General features: G+C 46.7%; 1 non-coding gene across 1 annotated transcript; it reads left to right on the top strand.

Moving 5' to 3' along the window:
• The first annotated feature begins 4,787 nt into the window (after positions 1-4,787).
• On the top strand, positions 4,788-4,860 carry TRNAR-UCG (transfer RNA arginine (anticodon UCG)). Its single transcript has one exon. It is a non-coding gene; the product is annotated as a tRNA-Arg (tRNA).
• Positions 4,861-6,000: the final 1,140 nt, after the last annotated feature.

Genomic DNA, 6,000 nt, shown 5'->3' with positions numbered 1-6,000 from the left:
CTACCACTGGCGTCTGCAGAGAGCTTCCATTTCACTTTCTCACTTTGCTACTGTCAAACCGTGTCTCTCCCTCTCTTTTGCTCTCCCTCTCAAATAGATACATTGTATCCCATGTGCAACAGGGATCTTGGAATTGGGAGATGAAGGGAAGGAGTAAGGGAGACACTCCACGCATTGCCATAAAAGAAGTGCTATGGGTTATGGGAGACACAAACCTCGGGTTCAATTAAAGTTCGGCGTGAAATATGAATGCCCTGGGCAAACATTTCACTTTCCTGACTAAGTTGGTTGGCAGGCTGTGAGCCAATTTAGCTCTCAGCCTAACTTGCTCAGGGGCTGTGCTCAGTGGCCTCTTCTGACACTTTGTCATAGCAACGCTTGCCTTTCTCGGGCAATCAGAGGAGGGGTGGCTGTGATGGAAGAGTAGCATAGAAAGTATATGAAAGGAATCTTAACCAGCCCAGGTGGCCCAAAGGACTGGACACTTGCTTCTTAGCCAAGAGATTGTTGTTTTGGTTGCCATCCTTTATAAAGTGCTGCATTTTGATAAATGATCCAGCACTTCTTCTCAAAGAGTTGTAAGTGCTGTGAAGTGCACCCATATGGATGCGAGCAGGGGTGGCCCCAGCCCTTTGCTTGGGATTGCTTAAGCACTCGCACATTGAGGAGGTTGCAGGCATAAGGCAGCACTAAACTGACATTTAGTCTGGGGCACCAATTGGAAAGGGGGCCTTCAGCAAGATCTTGTAAACGTTCTCATCTTGTAGAGCAGACCATCTACCAGCAAACACTCATTAATGTTACAACAGAAGGAAACATACACTGGCAGAGGACACAAGCCTGCCCACACACAATCAATATATCCCTATGACGTAGACAAACACTTTATTGCTCAGCCCAGCCTTTAGATGGTTCACAACTCTAAGGACTAGCATCTATTTGTTAAACTAAATATCCTCTGAATTGGGATGAAAGATGCATCTAATGGGCCAAAGTAATGCCTAATAGCTATTAAGCCTCCTAGGCTCAGAGGAGGGGGAGGATCGACAGCCCAAGGGTAAATGACCCCAATCGCAACCAGCTTTCAAAACTGTCATCCTGCCCCCCAGGATACCTCGCATTTGTTTTTGAAAAAAGAAATAGATTTTCTACGCAGTTTTCTCATGTTTTGGGCTCGGTGCAAAAGGTTTTTGTTTTATTTTGTCTTATTGTGTTGACTTTTTTGGAAAAAGTTTTCTTATTGTATAGGTACATTGTGGACTCTTATGTCCCAAATGAGGGCAGCCGACACAGAGCAGGACGCAATAACGCCGCGCACAACGAATAATTAGGGCCCCTCAAGAGCCCAGCTGTAATCACAGGACCAATCGCAGTATACCACTAAGGACCCCATAGGGGGCTTTGGACCATACTACATAGCCTTGAAAAGGACCCACGGGTCGACCTCACCTCTGATACCGTTGTGGGTGCCACTAGGTCAGTTATGGTGCGTACCTTGTCTGGGCCTGGCTTCGTTCCCTCGTCTGAAAAGGCGTGTCCATAGAATCGCAGCTTCTTTTTCTTTATGTTGCATTTGTCAAAATTTAGAGTGAGGCCTGGCGTTTGCAATGCTTCACATACCATAAGTGCCTGATCGTGTTCATTCTGTGAGGTTTTGTATACCAAAATGTCATCGCTGTAATTAAAATCGGTCTTTATCGATAACAGTACTTACCTGATGGCTTCCTGAAACATCTCTGCTGCCGAAGAGATGCCGAAATTAAGGCATATATATCTAAAAAGGCCACTATGTGTCGCATATGTGATGATCACATGGGATGAGGGATGCAGTCCCAGCTGGTGATATCCTTGAGATAGATCAAGCTTGTAAACTGTTGTGGCTCTGTTAAGCTGCACGATCATATCTCTATTTTTGGTCTGCGGCGGCGTTCTCCTTGGATGGCTGTGTTGGCTACGCTCATGTCGAAGCATATCCTGATGCGCCTTCCTTCCTTGGGAACCACCACTAGGGGTGAAATCCATGGTGTGGGCCCTACCGCCTTCTTAATGATTTCATTTTGCTACAGCTGTTGAACCTCCTGAGACACTGCCTGTTGCAAATGAAACCAAACCCTCCGGGGCTGTTGGGGTACTGGGCGCACCTTTTCATCGATGTGGAGCTAGTTGACGCTCCATTTCTATTTTCCCAGTCCCTTGAAGAGGGTCGGTATTTGTTTATCGCACTTGTTCTTTAGAAATGGGTCTGTGTGATAATCTTGCCACACTGTGCGTTAGCTGTCGGGGCCCCATACCGCACCTTACCACTTCTGTATCTTGGCAGTTTATATACATGAGTCCTATTGATTTCACCGTTTTGTAACTGAGCAGGGACCACCCATCTATAGGGCTTCTTATCACGTGTATCGTGGCGTTGGCCGAGCGTCCTCGTTGTGCGAGTGTCAGTTGAAATTGACGAATGGATGTGTAGTTACTGAGGTGTGCAACCCACACGGATGGCTATTGAGCCTGGATCTTTCTCTTTTGCAGTATCTTCCTAGCACCCATTTTGAGAAATTTGTGTTCTCCCATGATGCTCACTGTTGCTCCAATGTCCATGAGGAAGCAATGTGTAGCAGGCCCCATGTCAATCATCACCCTTGGGCCTTCCTCGGCTTCCTGGTCCCCTTGCATTAGATTAAAATATTCGTCTGTGTAGTCTATATAAAACTCCTGTAGCATTTCCACATTATCTCAGTGGCTTTTAAATTCATTCTCGTATGGATCAGCATAATCCACGTACTAGTGTGGTATTTCTTTGTATGTCGCCACCTCAAATTTCAGAACCGGTTCCATCGCTCTGATCACTCTTTGTGGCATCTGCGAGTATGGCCGTGGTATCCTCCATGTTGTTTGTTGGGAAGCCCTCATTGATGGTCTCCACATGGTTGTCTGTGGTGGCCTTGCTGTCAGAAAAGGTCTGCCTTCTTGGCACACGGTGTGAAAGTGTCCTTCTCTTCCACATTTGGAGCATGCCTCACAAATTGCTGGGCATGTTCCGGTGTGCGGAAATGCGAATCCGCATCTGAAACATATCCGTTGTGGTCTAGCTGACTGCCTGTTTGTTGGTATGGATATCGAGTAGGCCCCCTCGAGGTAACTGGTCCTCCCATGAACCGGTTGACCGGCCCTCTTGGTGTCATGAGAGCAGCCACCGTTTCATCTTTCTCTGTCTTCTTTTTCTGTGTTTCAATGGCTGTGGTCTGCAGATCTACCCTCTCATGCACTCTGGCCAGCTCAATGACTGTGTCAATGGTCAGCGGCTGCTTCAGCAACTGCTTCCAGAATGTAGACGATGTACACCCTTCTATCACCCTCAGCCTAGTAGACTCATCATCAGCAAAGCTCGCAAACGGCAGTGTATTAATTTCTGTAGTCGCTGTTGGGCTGGATGATTAATTTCTTGTTCAGTGCCCCCACACGGGTGTCATACGGTGTTCTTTCTTCTTACGGTATGGTCTTTATTTTACCGTTCATCTCATTGCCCAACACATTTGTGATCATGCCAGATATGGCCAGAGACTTTTCTTACCCTGCAGCACCTATGAAATCGGTGAAATCTTGCACCCATTCTGCCCACCGGGGACCTTTGTCGAATTGGAGCTGCAATGGGAATGGTGGGGGTTTTCAAAGGAAAGTGGCCCTTGCGCTTGAACTCTGCCTTGCTTGCTGCTCAGCTGGCTGCTCGTCCATCTTGCTGCTGTTCCAGGCCTCCCGGTGATGCAAATACCTCCTGGTCCACACCTTCTGTTTACCGGTTGCCTTTATCCTTTAATGTTCTCATCTTTTCTTACCCCTCTGTGGCGGATACAGGTATGGCAATGCAGCCGGGCCTGTTGCGTCAAAGGAAACAGCTGAGCAGAGTACATCCTCATAGTGTACGTGGACTTCCTGACCTAGGTCTCTGGATGAGGGCACGGGACGCCACACAGTGCTGGTGGCAAGCGGAGTTGCGGATCACAGCGGAACAGTAATGTTGGAACGCAGACCATCCTGACCTCGGAGTCTGGATGCCGGCATGGGACGCCACTGCAGTCAGTGTCAAGTGGAACTGCGGACTGCAGTCGCGTAGGAACTGCAGAGTGCAGTGGACGTCTCTCGCGGCGTGGGACTTATGGCTTGTCGCCAGTTGTTGCATTTGGGCCTAAAGGGTCTGCATTCAACTCCGTCTATTGACTAATGTTTTCTCCCCTTACTCCTCCTCTTCCTCTCAGACCCTTGTGACCTAGCATGGTCACTCCGTTAAAGCTGCTTCTGCCAGCTCACAACCCCCCACATTTTCATAAGCTTGTGGATCTAGGAAGCGGCTGTATGTTGTTTTTGGTGTTGCTTTTTTTTTTTATAAGTGTGCATAAGGAAGGCGCTGTGGCTTGTGGTGATGCAGGTGACCAGGACACATCTTCATCTATTTAGTTAATTAGATGAACATGAGAGCTGCATCGATTAAGACACAGCCTCAGAAGTCCACGGATAGAGAGAATACAGGCGGAAAAGGAGAGAACAATATTTGGGGACAGGCGGGGATGAAGCGAGACAGAGAGAAAGAAGTAAAACGCGTGAGAGACTGGTTCCTGTACTTTAGATCTGGGCTGTATATTTAAATGGGTCTTCATCTTAATATGTGTTCAACATATCACTTCCATAAAGAATGAGGGGATTGACTCTGGTCTAACCTCATAGACAGACAAGATAGCATATGCAATGTGATGGAGGACGCTATTTATATAAGTATACAGATGTTGCAACCAGTGGACCGCGTGGCCTAATGGATAAGGCGTCTGACTTCGAATCAGAAGATTGAGGGTTCGAGTCCCTTCGTGGTCGGGGACGTTTTGTACATTTAAATTATCTTTGCTTTTATAGGAAAAGTTGATGATGTACGCATCTGGAAATCCAGATGTCATATTTTGGAAACTAAAGCCGGCTACAGAGAAGACCATGAGATGCTCCTCAACACCATTCGTGTGCAAATGCTTAGGAAATACTGTCAGCCCATTGTATGGCTTCAGGTCGGAAGAGGGTTGTGTGTGCTGGCACGCATTGGGGGAGATTCATCCAATTTGCACTGCTCTAGTGCAGGAGCAGGGAAGGTATTTGTCTGGTTGTAGTGACAGTGAAATTACACAATATGGCTGCATGTTTGCAGTGCTGAAACGTTAACATCCGCACCGTTGGAAGCACCCAAAACACGAACACAAACATTGCGGCGTTAGGCCTGGCGCTAAGAGATGCACATGAAGGGTTTTGTAGCGCCCTAATTCCAACACATCTTTTGTCATTACGCTGGTGCTTAGCATAAACCTTGTCATTACAACAGTTTTGCTCATTGTAGCCCCAGCACAATGACAACATGCTGCTTGTTTTACCACCGGTGTAATAACAACATGTGCACGAGTGTTCAAGCTGGTAATGTTACCTTAGCAAATGTGGTAATTGTGTCTTCACTAAGGTTTCCGGAAATGCTTTCAAGGCATCAGTGCAGCGACCAGTATGCATCTGGATGTTGAACTGGCTCTACAAAAAGCAATTCATGCCCAGTTAAAAATAGCTCTAAATGCCGACTTTTCACAGCATCAGTATACTCCTACTTTGCATCATCCTGACATACTTCCAATTTGCAAATTGCATGTCATGTCATAATAAAGCAGGATGTGGTGGTCAGCCATATTTTCTGCCACCAAGCGCTCCAACAGAACCAGCACATCATGTTACAGGTATCCCGACAAAATATAGCCATCAAAAATAGTCTGTGAAAATGTCGTGGTGAAAATACCTCTGCAGTGAAAACGATGCCAAGCAAAAAGTAGTCAAAAACGCAGCTGAAAAGTAGCCAAAATTGGTAGTGTTGCTACAGTAATTGTTAGGTAAAAGAGTATTTAGTGGGCTTGTTATTGCCTGGTTTAGGGTTAGGGGAAGGATAGGGGTTAGGGTTAGAGTAAATATGTTCAGGTTTGGTTAGTGGTT

The sequence above is a fragment of the Ambystoma mexicanum genome (genome assembly GCF_040938575.1).
Source record: "Ambystoma mexicanum isolate Mex_15411 chromosome 12 unlocalized genomic scaffold, UKY_AmexF1_1 Mex_chr12_unloc.2, whole genome shotgun sequence".
Taxonomy (NCBI): Eukaryota; Metazoa; Chordata; class Amphibia; order Caudata; family Ambystomatidae; genus Ambystoma; species Ambystoma mexicanum.
Note: the sequence above shows the minus strand (reverse complement) of the source record. Positions and strands in the feature narration are given on the sequence as shown.